Here is a 20117-nt window from a genome sequence, read left to right on the forward strand (position 1 = left end):
AGGTATTATTATTGACAGTTTACACATGAGGAACAAGGCTCAAAGAGAACAACTAATGCCCAAGATCACGCATTTAATACATGGAAAATCCAGGATTTGAACTTCTGCGGCTAAATCCCATTTGTATCACAAAGACATTCATTAACTGACTGAAAACATGAGAATTACATGGTCAGATGTTCAACTTAGATAAATCTATGGAGAAAAATACAGGAATGGATCATATATTAGAGATAGGAAGACTGGACAAGGGGCCAATGAAAGTCTAGGTGAGAGATGACACAGGTCTGGCCAAAGATGGTGAGAGTGCAGATGGAAAAGAAGAGGTAGAGTTGAAAAAATTTATGAAGTAAAATTATCAAGACATTGAGAATGACTGAAAGCAGAGGTTTCAGAGGGTAAGGAATCATTACCTCTAGATTTCTGCTTTAGGGGCATTATGGATGGAGGTGCTGTCAACAGAAACTATACTTTTGCATATAATCATCTTTCTGTAGGTGTGTCTCCTCCGCTAGAATGTGGTCAGAGACTGTTAATAATTTCTGTATTCCAGCACTTAGCATAGCACCTGACTCAATCCACACGTGTGGATAGGCATGGCATTTACTGATAATAGTTTAATCACCACCATCATGGCATGAAATTTTTAATTGAGTCAGTATTATTCAAGGATAATGAGCTGATTGAGGAACACAAAAAACATTGATGTCTTTATCATAATTTTTATTTTGCAGAAGTGTAATTTCTCTTTAGTGAGGATTCCTATATTTAACTTTTTTCTAGCATATCTACTTTTAAAATCATTTTAAAAGAAAAGTTCATTTCTAGAAAATAATTTTTACAAAGTTAGAAGACATGAATTAAACTTGATGAATATTTTTTATTTAAAACTCAACCAGGCAGTGGGTAAAGTTAATGTGGCAAGATTATGACACTTTTGTACACCAGGGTCTTGGTATAACAGGCCTGTCACTGTCTGTTCACCGATATAAAGGGCGTTTCACTGCTCTTTTACCATCAGTTGCCTTCTAAATAAAAAAAAAACCTTTAACTAGGTTCTTTTAAAATTTCAGTAATTGAACCCTTAAGTTGCATTTGTCATACAATAAATTCTGCTCTTTAGAGAGATATTAATATATTTTTATCACTCAGAGGTCTAGGTTTGTAAAGCCATTTAACTAGCACAGGCACCAGTCACCTGTAATTGTAACAGGAGAATTTTAAACTGATCAGTAAGCACTGTCCACTTGCGTTATCCAGACAGCCTCGTGGGAGAGGTGTGGAGTGTGGAGTAAGATCCAGTTTGAACCTACCTTGGTTATTTACTGTTCAGGTAGCAAAGTCAGTCACATAACTTCTCCAGGACTCAGTTTCTTGTTTCTAAAATGAAGATAATAACACCTTGCAGGACTGTTACCACGATTATAGCTAATGAAGATAACATACCTGGCATGCAACAGGTACTCAGTAACAGGAATTGTTATTGTTGTTGTTGTTACTAATTACTAGTGGTCCAAGTGCAGGTTACAAGTTCTATGCGCCAGGAGCTCTCTGAGTTCCTCTCATTCATTCTTCAGCCCTGCTAAAGGATGTAAATTACATTTTAATTCTAGTATAAGTGCAACTGTGATGGTAAGTCCAGCGGGTCCTAGAAACATGTCCATGTTACCTTCAGACAATCTAAAAGTCAACCCCTGATTTGATCGGGAGTTTTCTCGAAGAACTGTGAGAAAAACCTTGAAGTGCAACGTCTGTTGTGTTTTTATTTGCTGAAACCTAATGGAAGACTTGCCATTTGGGGATTGCCTGCATCAGTGCTTCCCTCCATTAGCAAGGAGAGGTGAAAGTTGACTGTAATTAGCTGTAATTAGCTACTGATCTTTTTGGACAACCAGAAAATCTGGTTTTTCCTCCAGACATGAAAAGGGCACTCAGAAAGGATAGAACTTCTGTAGTGGTTAATTTTGAAGCAGAGGATAGTGACTCTTTCAAAAGCAGCGCTTTTTACCGTTGTTGGTTCTGTATCTGTTTTTAGCATATTTATTAAGATGTATCATAGTCTAATGGGAAAAAAAGAACAAAACACTAAGGAATTTTCCAAATGGATGTATAAGGCCTCATGTAAAACACTGAGGCTAATTGAATTGAATGGCTTTGAGCCCCTGGAAGTCACAAAGTGACAAGGTTTGCTTGACAGCTAGTGAGCGATTATTTCCCGTCCCACTGATTAATTTGGTCAATTAGTGGCAAATAGGAATGTCACAAGTGGAAAGGGTAATGAGAGTCATTATAAATGTAGAAGTAAAATTGAGGGCAACCTTGTCACAAAAGGGATCTGCTTTGGCTAGCTTAGGTGCTGATGGGACCAATGGTTTATTCCCGTTTCTGTCCTTCCATGGAGACTGAATCTTACTTCAACTAGAACCTCTAGAAAATCAAAATGGACCCACAGCAGCGTTTTCTTCTAACGTACATGGAGAAAACTGTTTTCAGAGTGGCATTTAAAAACTTCATCTGATATTTTTAAAAATTATTGTCCTCAAATTAAAACCTGCAGTTGCATTTTAGGACAAGCCGGGTAGATTCAAGTCTGAACACCTCAAATGCCGAGCATAACTATGACTTCTCAATTGGGGAACGCTAACTGATGCCTTAGAACTGCACACTGTGTTTGTTTTCTGTGGCTGCTGTGAAAAATTGCTGTAAAAAGTAGGTGACTTAACACGACAGAAATGTATTCCTTCTCCGTTCTGGAGGCCAGGAGTCCAAAATCAAGGTGTCTGCAGGGGTGGTTCCTTGCAGAGGCTCTGAGGGAGAGTCTGCTCCCTGCCCCTCTCTCAGCTCCCAGTGGCTGTGGCAATGATCGCATTCCTGGGCGCAGATGCATCCCTCCAACCTCTGCTCCGTCTTCGCAGGTTCTCCCCGTGTGTCTCCTTTCCTTCTCTTCCAAGGTCAGTTGTCTGTCGTTGGATTTAGTGCTTACCTTAATCCAGGATGAGATTATCTTGAGGTCCTTAATTACATCTGCAAAGACCTTTTTATTCCAAATAAGGTCCACATTTAAAGGGTCCAGATAGACATATCTTTGGGGGAACCACCATTCAACCCACTACACGCATCTTTACAGTGAACACCTTCCAGTCTGATCAAGCCCAAGAGTGAAACTGAAAGGTTCTGGGAAGTAGGGAGGATGCTGTGTCTGTAAAGGCAAGGATTTAGGGTCTTTGTACAGTAAGTCCCCTACATATGAACGAGTTCCATTCCGAGAGTGCGTTTGGAAGTCCAGTTTGTTCCTAAATTCAACAAAATTAGCCTGGGTACCCAACTAACACGATTGGCTATAAAGTACTGTACTGTAATAGGTTTATAATACTTTTCACAAAATTAATACATAAAAAACAAACACAAAAATAAAGAAAACAGGGCTTCCCTGGTGGCGCAGTGGTTGAGAATCTGCCTGCCAATGCAGGGGACACGGGTTCGAGCCCTGGTCTGGGAAGATCCCACATGCCGTGGAGCGACTAGGCCCGTGAGCCACAATTGCTGAGCCTGCGCATCTGGAGCCTGTGGTCCGCAACAAGAGAGGCCGCGATAGTGGGAGGCCCGCGCACCGCGATGAAGAGTGGCCCCCGCTTGCCACAACTAGAGAGAGCCCTCGCACAGAAACGAAGACCTAACACAGCCATAAATACATAAATAAAATTTAAAAAAAAAAATTAAAAAAAATAAAACATTTTTAATCTTACCGTACAGTACCTTGAAAAGGACAATATTACAGTTACAACAGCTGGCACACAGGGGCTGGCATCGAGTGAACAGGCAGGAACAGTTACTGACTGGAGGAGGGAGAGGAGGGGGGAGCTGGTAGGGCTGAAGGATCGTCAGCAATGGGAGACGGAGGGCATGCTGCAATTTCACTCATGCCTCATTGGTGGCACAGGTTCCGGTTCCTTGCTGGATTCAGTTCTATCTACCCTCTTGAAAAAATGATCCAGGGATGTCTGGGTAGTAGCACGTTCACATCTTTCAAAGTTTGCATCTTGAACGTTCATATGTAAGGTACTTACTGTACTATGACTTCAGCTCATTATGGCTGTGGGCCACCTGTGCCTACCAGACCCAGGATGATCAGCCTACAGACCATTAGCTCTGCATCCGACGGCTGCTCCCTCCACCCCTGTTTTCCTGTTCTTTTCTGCTCTGACCCACTGGCCTAATCGTCATTAACAGCTTCTGGTCATAGGGTGTACGCTTCTGTTTCTCCCTCTCCTTGTTTGTGGTTTGAATCTGAGATCTGCTCTAATCTTGCCATGACCCCAGGAGACAACATCCAGCCTAGCCTCAGGCAGCCCTCAGCCTTCAGAGTGTTGCTACACCTCCCTGGCCCCCAAATTCATCACTAAGCATTTTGGAAATGGGTGAGCATTATTGAAAGTATCCTCCCTCGTTTTACACATTGCTGTGAGGTGTCTAATTTGCATAACCCATCCCATCACTCCATCAGATGCTATAGCTTCCTGCCTCCCAGCATATGATACTCTTACCTAAAACCTCCTCACATTCTGTTTTTCTAATGTTTTTATAATATCTTTCCCCCAAACAGTCTGCTCAAACCAGGTGCTGCACTGTCATGGAGATGTCTTTATTTGGAAGAATGAAATCACATTCTTGGGAAAGGAGATTATTTTTTCTCTGAGTTCAGCTCTTATGTTCCTGTGCCTACTCTGAGCATGTCTGGCTGGGGCATCTCTTGCACTTGTCTTGTGCGTGGCTTCCTGATGTTGCTGTATCTCATTGGACTGTCTACTGCTGCCGACTACTTTTCCCCAAAATGACAAAGCCCACTCTTGCTTAAACTCTTTGGTGGTCCTGTGATGACCATAAGATAAAATAAAAAAGTTTTTCATGTGGAATAAGGTCCGACTCTAGCCTGCCCCTTTGGCTCTGTTTTCTCCATGATGTGAGCGGAGGTCACCACGAAGGAGCTCCTCCCCAGGCTGCAAGCACGTTACCCCCTCGGGTTTTTGCTCAGACTGGTCCCTATGTGTGACATGTGCTTCCTCCGTCTTCTCCTTGAAGGACCTTATTAGTCCTTCAAGACCCATCGCATAGGTCACCCTTTCTCTGACCCCTTCTCTCACTCCTGGGGACAGTAGTCTCTCCTCCCTCAGCACCATATTTGTGCCTATATTATATCAGGTATGAAGTCGTATTAATAAATTATGGGTGGTCATCCATTCAAAGACATGCTTGAGTACACTCGCTACATCAGGAATGGTGCACTGAAGTTACCTGAACATTCTCACGTCTTTCACTAGTCAGTGAGCCCCGTGGAGAAAATGATGGAGCCTGACTCTGGGGCCTCACACAGTGACTACAAATTCTAAATAAGTACCTGGTGAATAGGTGAGTGAATAAATATGCAAATGAAGAGAGAGAGTGAATGTCACTGAAGGTTACTTTGGTCAATTCAGATACATTCTTAGGCTGTAGATGTCCAGGTCAACTTTCTTATGATTCTTTACACTCAAACATATCATTTGCTTAATATTATAAAATAAAACTAAGCCGGTATTCTAAGAAAAACTACCTATTTGAAGCATAACTAACTACTTGAGAATGAAGGGAACAGTATTAGCTTTTCTTCAGAAGTGATATCAATTCTTTTACCTTCAGCCCATCTTGAAATCAATCTCTGTCTGCACATAAATTCCCTCTAAATAGCAAAAACAGTGTCGGCTGGGCTCTTCAGTATTTCCCGGGGTGACTTGTCAACGTGACACATTATATACATTACATCAGTATGCCTTGTTGTCAACCTCGGATTTGTCTGCTCTGTCCTCATGCATCATCCCTGGCAGAAAGGCAGCACAGCCTACAAGTGTGTACTGGGGTGTTTTGTGACAAATGCAAGGGCATTGAAGACACATACCTTAGGTTGACATGGAATACCTGATTCAGAGTTTCATTATCATTAAAATAAAAGGGAAGGGGAGGTGAGCAGGAAGGGGAAAGGTAATTCACAGCCTGGATGACATATTGGGCTTTCATGTTCTGCTTTATATGGCAAGGCCAGCCTTTGAAGGCAACATTCTTCACTGTAACACACTTGATTTTGACACCGCACCTTGATGGATGCACGGCGAGAGCCATGAGTGCCCTGTTTCTCTTCCATCTATGTGGCTGGAATGAACAGTAAGTTGTCCATTTTTATGTCTCACACTTTATTAAGTGTACCTCTGCTGATGTCCATCTGCAGAGCAAATTAACTGAAACGAATAAGAAAAGAATAGGACTTTACTCCTGCAAAGCAATGAAATTAGAATCCCAGAAACACCAGAAACCTGTCCCTCACTGACCTCATCAAGATGGTTAACAGGGTTTTAAAATATGACTGGGCTTGTGCACCATTCTCAGAGTCCTTCAGTTACATATCTGGAAGCATTTACTACCTAGAGTGTGGTATATACTCAGGTGGACGAAGTTGGTTCTCATGTAGTGTACAGTTTTGGTGTTTTTTTTTAAACATTTGCTTTAATGAATGGAAAATATTTGATGTGTTAACAGATAGGCTATAAAAGGAAAGAATATCCAGGTTAAAAACAACTGGATTAAGAGTTGGCAGACGTTTATACACTAGATTTATGATGTTGGGCAAGTTACTTTACCTCTTTTTGCCAAGTTTCCTCATCTGTAAAATGACAGGGTTGGATACAGTCATAGCCCACCCGTATATAGCGTTTATTCTTTTCCTAGCACTCTTCTAAGTGCTTTTAATATAATTTGTTGAATGCTCAGAGCATTCCTATGGAGTAGGATCTATTATCAATTCTCTTTTTTATAGCTGGAGAGAGAGAGAGAGAGGAAGGGGAAGAGAAGTAGCTTGTTCAAAGTCACACAGCTAGTAAGGGACAGAACTGAAATTTGCACTGGGGGATTCTGGCCTTAGGACCTATGTTCTTAATCCCTATCCTATACTCCTTTGAGCACTTCAGTGGCTGTATTTTCACTGTTGTGTATGAAGGGAAAATGTTCTCTAAAAACTAGTACTTAATTTTGTATAAAATTCATTTTCGTGCCCAGAATTAGTAGGAAGTATACATTCATACACCAAGCCAGTATGAATCTGTGTCTAAAAGTCTTTCACGAAACACTTTCTTGAAACTATGATGCATCATTGCAACAGAGAGGACAACAATAGGACAGTGTGGCTGAACAGTCTCGTCTCTAGTTCATCTTAGAAAGAATTTCCATTTCTTAATGATTTGGGACTGATTCAGTCACAGTAGAAAAAATATTTTCTAAGGGTACTGATCATGAAGATTGAATGGAAAGCATAGAATGCCCACATATTTCTTGCATGTCAGTGTCTCGTATGGATTCTGTGGAAAAAATAAAAGCATATGTTTGGCTATGTTACCAAGAGATGCACTTGGTCTGGCGTGGAGAGGATTCTAGAGTTATCTACTCATGATGATAATTGGGTGCTAAGAATGTGGCCACTGTGAAAACTTTAAAGTGATAGAAAAAATGTTACTCGCTAGTAGAATTTTTCTGAGCAAGCAGTGCTGTATAGTAAGAAGTTTGTAACATAAGGACTCAAAAAAGCAGATCTTCAATCCAGGATCCACCAGTTCATTGCTTCATGATCCTGAAAAAGAAACATTTTATCCCTCAGGTTGGTCATCCATAAAAATGTGGTTAATAATAACTTATCTTAAAAATCTTTATAATTAGTATGTGAGCATACTTTGTACACTTTAAGTTATTGTTGTGATAGTCATCACGTATTTATCAGGCACCATCCGTGAAAGTGTGATACCCCCTTTTCCAGTGTTGAGCTTCACACTCTTTTTTTCTGTATCTTAAGGCTCGTGTGATATTTTCCAGGTTTTTAATATTCTGATTAGAGACATGGTTTTAACAAACAACATATGCCCTAATAGAAGAGGGAACAAAATGAAATTAGGAAAAGGCTAATAGAAAAAATTCAGAGGAATGAGACAGTGGAGCGATCATCTTTTGATAGTTCTAGCCTGTTCGATTCTATGATATTTTGGTGATACCACTTAGCCTGCATGTGGTTCCAATGAGGCTGTCAGTCACAGGTTCTACCCCCGAGGAGGGTGGCCTTGTGACCCAGACATGGCCAATTGTTTTGTCCATTGACCAGATGAATCAGAGTCCTTCCCTGGAATTCTATTGACCCCTAAAGAGAAAAGCTGTCTCTTCACTTTTGGATCAATAGATGGGACAAGATAAACATGGGACTCTCTGTGGCTGTGTCCACACCACACCCCCCCACCACACTACAAAAGAAATTTATCGGTAGTAGGAAGGAATGAGGCAGACACACAACAGAGACAGGGGATGCAGAAAGCACAGACAACAAGGTTCTGATGTGGGACCAGTTGTCCCTGCAGCCCAGCCTACCTCTAATCTCCCCCCTCATCCGCAGACACTTATCGAGTGCCTACTAGGTTAAGGGCCAAGCACTATTTAGGTTTTTGGGATTCAAAAGAGTTAAAAGCACTTACCTCATGGGATTTACAATCTAGCAGGGAGAGGCAGACCATAAACATGATAATTAAGTAAATTACATCATGTGTTAGCGGGTGATGATCCTTTGGGGTGGAGGGAATAGAGGAAGGTAAAGAAATTAGCAAGGCTGGGGGACGGGAAGTAGGCAGCTTTCAATTTAAAGAAGAGTCAATGTAGGTGTTTCAGCAAATACTTGAAATACTTGAAAGGGGATGGAGTGAGCCAAGCAGGCATCTGGGGGAAGACTGGTCCAGGGGGATGGAATAGCAAGTGCCGCAACCAGCAGTGAGAGCGTGCCCGGTGTGGCCCAGTGACAAGGTACCTGGTATGGCTGGAATTGATTGAGGGGAGAATTGAAAGACAGAAGGTCAGAGAGGCAAAAGGGGGATAGGTCCAGATGATGTAGGGCCATGCAGCCCTTGGGAGAGTTTTGTTTTTATCTTTGTGAAATGTGAAACCATTGCGAGGTTTTGAGTGGCAGAACGAAATGATCCGGCTTATACATTTAAAGGATTTCTCGAGAAGGACTATGAGGGTGAACGACAGTGGAAGTAAAAAACTAGTAAGGAAGTTATTGCAATAATTCAGGGAAGGCATAATTACTGGTGACTCGGACATGGTTGTGAGAAGTGGTTGGATGACGGATCTGAATGCAGGGCCAGCAGCATTTCCCCAGGGATTGGATGGAAAAGGAAGGAAGGAAAGGGAAGGATCAATGATGATATCATTTTTTTCCCCTGAGCAACTAGCAAGTGGTATTGCTATCAGCTGAGGTGAGGAAGGCTGTGGGTGGAGCAGTTTGGTTTTGGACATGCTAAGAGTAAGGCATCTGTTAGATACCTGAGTGGCTATGATGATAAGGAATTGGATATCTGAGTCTGGAGTTAGGAGAATGAGTCTCTGAGAGGAATGAATTTGGCATTTGATGACATGAATATGGATGAGCTTGCCAAAGCAATACATGTAGGGAGAGAGGACAGGAGAACAGAGTCCTGGGGTAGTCCAAATTAAGAGGTCTTGGAGCTGCAGATTTCCTCTGAGAAGGAGTGAGCTGTGAAATAGGAGGCAAGTGACCACAGTGGCTCAGAGAGGATGGAATAATCAGCTGTGTCACGTGGGCCAGTGTGGAAGCCACTGTTGACCTTGACCCGAGACATTTCCTGGAAGTGGTTTCAGTGAAGTAGCCAGAGCAAAAGGTTGACTAAAGTGTACCTAAGAGATCATGGGAGGAGAGGGAGGCAGAGAGTGAGGATGGACAACTTTGTTGTAGATTTTTGCTGCAAAGGGAAACAAATAAGTCATCATTTGGCTGGTGACAAGGATTCAATTAAAAAAATTTTTCTTCTTTTGTTTATTTTTTAAGACAAAAGAAATCATAGAATATTTTTAGGTCCATGGGGATGATCTAGAAGAAAGAAAAATTGGTGATACATGAGTGAGAAGGAAGAATTGCTGGATCCAGTTCCTTAAGCAGGAGAGAGAAGGATGGAATTGAGGGCATAAGCACAGAATGGTCTTGTAAGGAAATATATAGTTCATCTCTAGTTTTGTAAGAAAATAGATAGTAACAGGAAGGAGGGCAGAGTCTAGGGCAACAGATGCTGTTATGGTTTAGACGTAGGAGGTTGCACTGTGGGGAAATTCTCTTCACTATTACTTGAGCCAACAAATTTGACTTATGCCAGTTCTGCTAGTTCCAGATATAACCAAGAGTCTCTTGAGAGAACAAGCAAGGGAAGTTAAATAATTTCCCCAAAGTCATAGAGTTCATGGTACAGCACAGTGTTAATGGAGTGGCAGTGGATTTAGCTGGATCTTGGAGCTTACTTTGGACCCCAAGTCTAACCTTACTCGAGCCTGTAAAGAGCTTCTTATTCATCATTCTCACAGTTCTTTGATGAGTGACTAACAGGCATCGCATGGTAAAAAGGAAACATGTGACAACATCAGTGAAGGAGAGCTACTTGGTGCATTGCTACGTTATAGTAGGAGGATTCCCTTAGGTCAGAAATATCTAGGGAGACTTCTTTAAAGAGTGACACCTAAGCCATACACAAAAATAAACTCAACATGGATTAGAGACCTAAATGTAAGACCGGACACTATAAATCTCTTAGAGGAAAACATAGGAAGAAAACTCTTTGACATAAATCACAGCAAGATCTTTTTTGATCCACCTCCTAGAGTAATGGAAATAAAAACAAAAATAAACAAATGGGACCTAATGAAACTTCAAAGCTTTTGCACAGCAAAGGAAACCATAAACAAGACGAAAAGACAACCCTCAGAATGGGAGAAAATATTTGCAAACGAAGCAACTGACAAAGGATTAATCTCCAAGATTTACAAGCAGCTCATGCAGCTCAATATTAAAGAAACAAACACCCCAATCCAAAAATGGGCAGAAGACCTAAATAGACATTTCTCCAAAGAAGACATACAGACGGCCACGAAGCACATGAAAAGCTGCTCAACATCACTAATTATTAGAGAAATGCAAATCAAAACTACAATGAGGTATCACCTCACACCAGTTAGAATGGGCATCATCAGAAAATCTACAAACAAGAAATGCTGGAGAGGGTGTGGAGAAAAGGGAACCCTCTTGCACTGTTGGTGGGAATGTAAATGGATACAGCCACTATGGAGAACAGTATGGAGGTTCCTTAAAGAACTAAAAATAGAATTATCATATGACCCAGCAATCCCACTACTGGGCATATACCCAGAGAAAACCATAATTCAAAAAGACACGTGCACCCTAATGTTCATTGCAGCACTATTTACAATAGCCAGGTCATGGAAGCAACCTAAATGCCCATCAACAGACGAATGGATAAAGAAGATGTGGTACATATATACAATGGAATATTACTCATCCATAAAAAGGAAAGAAATTGGGTCATTTGTAGAGATGTGGATGGATCTAGAGACTGTCATACAGAGTGAACTAAGTCAGAAAGAGAAAAACAAATATCGTATATTAATGCATGTATGTGGAACCTAGAAAAATGGTACAGATGAACCAGTTGGCAGGGCAGAAATAGAGACACAGATGTAGAGAACAAACATATGGACACCAAGAGGGGAAAGTGGCGGGGGAGGTGGTGGTGGTGGGATGAATTTGGAGATTGGGATTGACATGTATACACTAATATGTCTGAAATAGATAACTAATAAGAACCTGCTGTATAAAAAAATAAAAATAGAATTCAAAAAAAGAAAAAGAAATAGATTTAAAGAAAAATATTGATTATAAACAATAGTAATACACGCAACAAAAACTGTGACTATGGTAGGCAAAAAAAGAAAAAGAGATTTAAAGAAAAATATTGATTATAAACAATAGTAATACACGCAACAAAAACTGTGACTATGGTAGGCAAATAACAGGCTGAGCACTGCCTTATCTCCTAACTAGTTTGGGACATTAGCCAAGTTAAAATCAATATGTGCTATAAACCACTTTATGTTGTTCTTGTCAGATTTCACCACCAGGGCGATAGATGGTCTGTGTTTGGAATGTATACACAGCTTGTGTAGAAAGGTTTGAATCAGCTTACAGCTTAAACCAACCCAAACAAGCCAAGTGGAGACTGAGTCTAGGTATGGACTCAGGAAGAGTGGACACCGTCATGCTTCAAGAGTCACAGATCACTATCTACAACTTGGCCCCGAACTCGTGGCAAACATTCCTGGCAGCAAATGCAAAAACAATAAATGTTGTGTACAACCGTTAAAAAAAAAAAAAAAGTGACACCTAAGCTGAGAGTGCAAGGATGGGGAGGGATTAAGAAGGAGAAGGAGGGGCGGGGAAGCATTTAAGGCATTAAAAACAATATTGGCCATCGTGTGAGGGTGTAGTGAAGACTAGAGGACTGGGCAGAGACTCCAGAGGAACTTGACATGCGATGATCATGGAACACAGATGAAGCCAGATCACGGGGCTTCTAACTGGTATTTAAATACTACTGGTATTTAAATACAAATAGTTAATATATAAAATAGATAACCAACAAGGACCTACTGTATAGCACAGTGTATTAAACTCAATATTTTGTAATAACCTATAAGGGAAAAATATCTGAAAAAATATATATGTATAACTAAATCAATTTTCTGTACACTTGAAACTAACACAACATTGTAAATCAACTATACTTCAATCAATCAATCAATCAATACAGGTAGTTAGTGTCATGAGCACAAATACTGGGTGGGATGAGTGCATATTTATTTATTTTAATTTTTTATTTAAAAAAAATTTTTAATTTATGTTTTTATACAGCAGGTTCTTATTAGTCATCAGTTTTATATACATCAGTGTATACATGTCAATCCCAATCGCCCAATTCATCACACCACCTCCCCACCCCACCCGCGGCTTTCCCCCCTTGGTGTCCATAAGTTTGTTCCCTACATCTGTGTCTCAATTTCTGCCCTGCAAACCAGTTCATCTGTACCATTTTTCTAGGTTCCACATATATGCATTAATATACAATATTTGTTTTTCTCTTTCTGACTTACTTCTCTCTGTATGACAGTCTCTAGATCCATCCACGTCTCAACAAATGACCCAATTTCTTTCCTTTTTATGGGTGAGTAATATTCCGTTGTGTATATGTACCACAACTTCTTTATCCATTCGTCTGTTGATGGGCATTTAGGTTGCTTCCATGACCTGGCTATTGTAAATAGTGCTGCAATGAAGATTGGGGTGCAGGTGTTTTTTTGAATTATGGTTTTCTCTGGGTATATGCCCAGTAGTGGGATTGCTGGATCATATGGTAATTCTATTTTTAGTTTTTTAAGGAACCTCCATACTGTTCTCCATAGTGACTGTATCAATTTACATTCCCATCAACAGTGCAAGAGGGTTCCCTGTTCTCCACACCCTTTCCAGCATTTGATGTTTGTAGATTTTCTGATGATGCCCATTCTAACTGGTGTGAGGTGATACCTCATTGTAGTTTTGATTTACATTTCTCTAATAATTAGTTATGTTGATCAGCTTTTCATGTGCTTCTTGGTCATCTGTATGTCTTCTTTGGAGAAATATCTATTTCGGTCTTCTGCCCATTTTTGGATTGGGTTGTTTGTTTTTTTAATATTGAGCTGCATGAGCTGTTTATATATTTTGGAGATTAATCCTTTGTCCATTGATTCGTTTGCAAATATTTTCCCCCATTCTGAGGGTTGCCTTTTCATCTTGTTTATGGTTTCCTTTGCTGTGCAAAGCTTTGAAGTTTCATTAGGTCCCATTTGTTTACTTTTGTTTTTATTTCTATTACTTTAGGAGGTGGATCAAAAAAGATCTTGCTGTGATTTATGTCAAAGAGTGTTCTTCCTATGTTTTCCTCTAAGAGATTTATAGTGTCTGGTCTTACATTTAGGTCTCTAATCCATTTTGAGTTTATATTTGTGTGTGGTGTTAGGGAGTGTTCTAATTTCATTCTCTTACATGTAGCTGTCCAGTTTTCCCAGCACCACTTATTGAAGAGACTGTCTTTTCTCTACTGTACATCCTTGCCTCCTTTGTCATAGATTAGTTGACCATAGGTGGGTGGGTTTATCTCTGGACTTTCTATCTTATTCCCTTGATCTATGTTTCTGTTTTTGTGCCAGTACCATATTGTCTTGATTACTGTAGCTTTGTAGTATAATCTGAAGTCAGGGAGTCTGATTCCTCCAGCTCCATTTTTTTCCCTTAAGGCTGCTTTGGCTAGTCGGGGTCTTTGCTGTCTCCATAGAAATTTTAAGATTTTTTGTTCTAGTTCTGTAAAAAATGCCATTGGTAATTTGATAGGGATTGCATTGAATCTGTAGATTGCTTTCAGTAGTATAGTCATTTTCACAATATTGATTCTTCCAATCCAAGAACATGGTATATCTCTCCATCTGTTGGTATCATCTTTAATTTCTTTCATCAGTGTCTGACAGTTTTCTGCATACAGGTCTTTTGTCTCCCTAGGTAGGTTTATTCCTAGGTATTTTATTCTTTTTGTTGCAGTGGTAAATGGGAGTGTTTCCTTAATTTCTCTTTCAGATTTTTCATCATTAATGTGTAGGAATGCAAGAGATTTCTGTGCATTAATTTTGTATCCTGCAACTTTACTAAATTCATTGATTAGCTCTAGTAATTTTCTGGTGGCATCTTTAGGATTCTCTATGTATAGTATCATGTCATCTGCAAACAGTTACAGTTTTACTTCTTTTCCAATTTGTATTCCTTTTATTTCTTTTTTTCTCTGATTGCCATGGCTAGGACTTCCAAAACTATGTTGAATAATAGTGGTGAGAGTGGACATCCTTGTCTTGTTCCTGATCTTAGAGGAAATGCTTTCAGTTTTTCACTATTGAGAATGATGTTTGCTGTGGGTTTGTCATATATGGCCTTTATTATGTTGAGGTAGGTTCCCTTTATGCCCACTTTCTGGAGAATTTTTATCATAAATGGGTGTTGAATTTTGTCAGTAGCCTTTTCTGCATCTATTGAGATGATCATATGGTTTTTATTCTTCAGTTTGTTAATATGGTGTATCACATTTATTGATTTGCATATATTGAAGAATCCTTGTATCCCTGGGATAAATCCCACTTGATCATGGTGTATGATCCTTTTAATGTGTTTTTGGATTCTGTTTGCTAGTATTTTGTTGAGGATTTTTGCATCTATATTCATCAGTGATATTGGTCTGTAATTTTCTTTTTTTGTAGCAACTTTGTCTGGTTTTGGTATCAGGGTGATGGTGGCCTCATAGAATGAGTTTGGGAGTGTTTCTTCTTCCACGATTTTTTGGAAGAGTTTGAGATGGATGGGTGTTAGCTCTTCTCTAAATGTTTTATAGAATTCACCTGTGAAGCCATCTGGTCCTGGACTTTTGTTTGTTGGAAGATTTTTAATCACAGTTTCAATTTCTTTACTTGTGATTGGTCTGTTGATATTTTCTATTTCTTCCTGGTTCAGTCTTGGAATGTTATACCTTTCTAAGAATTTGTCCATTTCTTCCAGGTTGTCCATTTTATTGGCATAGAGTTGTTTGTAGTAGTCTCTTAGGATGCTTTGTATTTCTGTGGTCTGTTGTAACTTCTCCTTTTTCATTTCTAATTTTATTGATTTGAGTCCTCTCCCTCTTTTTCTTGATGAGTGTGGCTAATGGTTTATCAGTTTTGTTTATCTTCTCAAAGAACCAGCTTTTAGTTTTATTGATCTTTGCTATTGTTTTCTTTGTTTCTATTTCATTTATTTCTGCTCTGATCTTTATGATTTCTTTTCTTCTGCTAACTTTGCGTTTTGTTTGTTCTTCTTTCTCTAGTTCCTTTCGGTGTAAGGTTAGATTGTTTGAGATTTTTCTTGTTTCTTGAGATAGGCTTGTATAGCTATAAACTTCCCTCTTAGAACTGCTTTTGCTGCATCCCATAGGTTTTGTATCATCGTGTTTTCATTGTCATTTGTCTCTAGGTATTTTTTGATTTCGTCTTTGATTTCTTCAGTGATCTCTTGGTTATTTAGTATCGTATTGTTTAGCCTCCATATGTTTGTGTTTTTTACGTTTTTTCCCTGTAATTCATTTCTAATCTCATAGCGTTCTGGTCAGAAAAGATGCTTGATATGATTTCAATTTTTTTAAATTTACTGAGGCTTGTTTTGTGACCCAAGATGTGATCTATCCTGGAGAATGTTCTCTGCACACTTGAGAAGAAAGTGTAATCTGCTCTTTTTGGATGGAATGTCCTATAAATATCAATTAAATCTATCTGGTCTATTGTGTCATTTAAAGCTTCTGTTTCCTTATTATTTTCATTTTGGATCATCTGTCCACTGGTGTAAGTGAGGTGTTAACGTCCCCCACTATTATTGTGTTACTGTCGATTTCCTCTTTTATAGCTGTTAGCAGTTGCCTTATGTATTGAAGTGCTCCTATGTTGGGTGCATATATATTTATAATTGTATATCTTCTTCTTGGATTGATCCCTTGATCATTATGTAGTGTCCTTCCTTGTCTCTTGTAACATTCTTTATTTTAAAGTCTATTGTATCTGATATGAGTATTGCTACTCCAGCTTTCTTTTGATTTCCATTTGCTCCATCCCCTCACTTTCAATCTGTATGTGTCCCTAGGTCTGAAGTGGGTCTCTTGTAGACAGCATATATATGGGTCTTGTTTTTGTATCCATTCAGCAAGCCTGTGTCTTCTGGTTGGAGCATTTAATTCATTCACGTTTAAGGTAATTATTGATATGTATGTTCCTATGACCATTTTCTTAATTGTTTTGTTTTTGTTTTTGTAGGTCCTTTTCTTCTCTTGTGTTTCCCAGTTAGAGAAGTTCCTTTAGCATTTGTTGTAGAGCTGGTTTGGTGGTGCTGAATTCTCTTAGCTTTTACTTGTCTGTAAAGCTTTTGATTTCTCCATCGAATCTGAATGAGATCCTTGCCGGGTAGAGTAATCTTGGTTGTAGGTTCTTCCCTTTCGTCATTTTAAGTATATCATGCCACTCCATTCTGGCTTGTAGAGTTTCTGCTGAGAAATCAGCTGTTAATCTTATGGGAGTTCCCTTTTATGTTATTTGTCATTTTTCCCTTGCTGCTTTCAATAATTTTTCTTTGTCTTTAATTTTTGCCAATTTGATTACTATGTGTCTCGGCATGTTTCTCCTTGGGTTTATCCTGTATGGGATTCTCTGTGCTTCCTGGACTTGGGTGGCTATTTCCTTTCCCATGGTATGGAAGTTTTCGACTATAATCTCTTCAAATATTTTCTCTGGTCCTTTCTCTCTCTCTCCTCCTCTGTGACCCCTATAATGCAAATTTTGTTGCATTTAATGTTATCCCAGAGGTCTCTTAGGCTGTCTTCATTTCTTTTCAGTCTTTTTTCTTTATTTTGTTCCACAGCAGTGAATTCCACAGTTCTGTCTTCCAGGTCACTTATCCGTTCTTCTGCCTCAGTTATTCTGCTATTGATTCCTTCTAGTGTAGTTTTCATTTCAGTTATTGTATTGTTCATCTCTGTTTGTTTGTTCTTTAATTCTTCTAGGTCTTTGTTAAACATTTCTTGCATCTTCTCGATCTTTGCCTCCATTCTTTTTCCGAGGTCCTGGATCATCTTCACTATCATTATTCTGAATTCTTTTCCTGGAAGGTTGCCTATATCCACTTCATTCAGTTGTTTTGCTAGGGTTTTATCTTGTTCCTGCATCTGGTACATAGCCCTCTGCCTTTTTATCTTGTCTGTCTTTCTGTGAATGTGGTTTTTGTTCCACAGGCTGCAGGATTGTAGTTCTTCTTGCTTCTGCTGTCTGCCCTTTGGTGGATGAGGCTATCTATGAGGCTTGTGCAAGTTTCCTAATGGGAGGAACTGGTGATGAGTGCATATTTAAAACATTGATGATAATAAAAACATTTATGTCAGTTAAAATGCTTCCACATATACAATCTCATTTAGTTCTCACAGACTAAATGATTTTTATTGCTTAAAATGTGACATTTAAATTTATATGTTACAGTTAAGGAAACAACTCAAAGGGATTTGCTTGCCATGATAGTACACCCAGTAAGTGGAGAGCAGCCGTCTAAATCCCAGCCTCTGTTTCCAAAACCCCTCTTCTTGCCACTAAACCAGGTTTTAGTAAACATCTTCTAAAATGTGCAAAAATGACAGATGTTTTGTGAATATAAGCTTTATAACACAACATAGAAAAGTGTGAAATAATCTGAAAATTAATGATAAATGGAAAAAGAAAATACAATCATGGGTTAAAATATTAGATATATATTTTGGTGGGAAATTTTTATGACAAGTATAATTTTCTTCTCTCATTCTGTTTCCAATATTTCTTCAACATATAGGACCTTGAAGGTAATCATAGTTTGAAATATATATATGTACTTTGAGAATCAGTAGAAAGACCTACGGTTTAGGAGAGGAAGCTGAAAGATAATTTGTATTAGTAAATGCCTTACCCCAGAATAAAAAATTCTCTATCATCAATTATATATATTTTGAAAGATGGAACTGGCTTGCTTTCTACTGTACTCTCTACTTATTCAAGTTTGCTTCAGAGAAAGAATTCTAAGCCCAGCCTTATCAATCATATTCTGAGTTACTGGGAGAGGAGAGAATACTGAGTCACTGTACCTGTATCACTGTGTGTGAGATCCTTTCTATGTTATATGTGGCTGTAGATATGACAAATTTATACTGGGAGTATTTTTCAAGTATTCCTTAATTGCCTATTCTTTATTTTGTGGATTCATTTGAAGACTTGCTCTTAACAAAACTTTATGTGTGGTGCTGTGGGGAATAAGATAATCCCTGTCCTCACTGGGATTATAATGAATTAATATAGACATAAAATTACAATAATGTAAGACAATGTAATGATAATGAGTAGAACTTCTATTCATTGAGCAACCATACTATTCTAGACTATTTCCATATTTCCATGTACTATCTCTAATTCTGTCAACAACACTGAATAGTAGAAATTGTTCTCAAAAACGACGAAATAAAAGCCTTAGGCCATTAGACAACTAGGCTATGGTTATGTGGTGAAAACGGCAAAGCTAGCACTAAACTGTCATTCTATGAAGTGGAGACTTACAGATATATGCATACATATGTAAAGTGTATGTGTGTGTGTGCATATATATATACACACAAAGTAATTCTTCATGAAGTAACCTTGGATGCTATTTCTGTCTATCTATGTATCTATCTATCTATCTCCCTGCTTGGCAATAGAGACACAGACAAGTTCACAGCATAAATTATTTTTTTTATTTTCTAGCTCTTCAATGTAGTTTCTGATTTTGAATGTTTTCTTTTTATTTATAAAACTGTAGAAAATTAGAAATACATAAAAATGGAAGAGAAGAAAATACAAATTACCTGAGAGCTTGTCAGATACAGTCACCATTCATATTTTAGAATAACTTATTTGTCTTTATATGCTTGTGTCCATATAATTATATGTTTTATATGCATATATTTTGTGGTTTAAAATCGTGGTCATGTTATCTATACAACCAGCATTTTATATATAGCAGTTCTTTTTCACTTAATGGTTTTTCATAAATTTTTTCAGTTATGAAATAAATTTTGAAGGCATCATTATAAAATTTCTATAATATCCCATGTTAAGGTGTTCCCACAATTTATGTAACTCTTTTACTTTTGCTGGGTTTTATGTTTTTTTTAAATTTTATATTGGAGTATAGTTGATTAACAATGTTGTGTTAGTTTCAAGTGTACAGAAAATTGACTTAGTTATACATATATATTTTTTCAGATTCTTTTCCCTTATGGGTTATTACAAAATATTGAGTATAATTCCCTGTGCTATACAGTAGGTATATATCGTGTTATTTTCAGGTGTACAGGAAAGTGATTCAGTTATACATATACATGTATCTATTCTTTTTCAAATTCTTTTCCCATTTAGGTTATTACAGAATATTGAGCATCATTCCCTGTGCTATGTAGCAGTGTGTACATGTCAATCCCATACTCCATCTATCCCTCTACCCCACCCTTCCCCCCTGGCGACCATAAGTTTCTTTTCTACATCTGTGACTC

The sequence above is a fragment of the Eubalaena glacialis genome, chromosome 3, assembly GCF_028564815.1.
Source record: "Eubalaena glacialis isolate mEubGla1 chromosome 3, mEubGla1.1.hap2.+ XY, whole genome shotgun sequence".
Taxonomy (NCBI): domain Eukaryota; kingdom Metazoa; phylum Chordata; class Mammalia; order Artiodactyla; family Balaenidae; genus Eubalaena; species Eubalaena glacialis.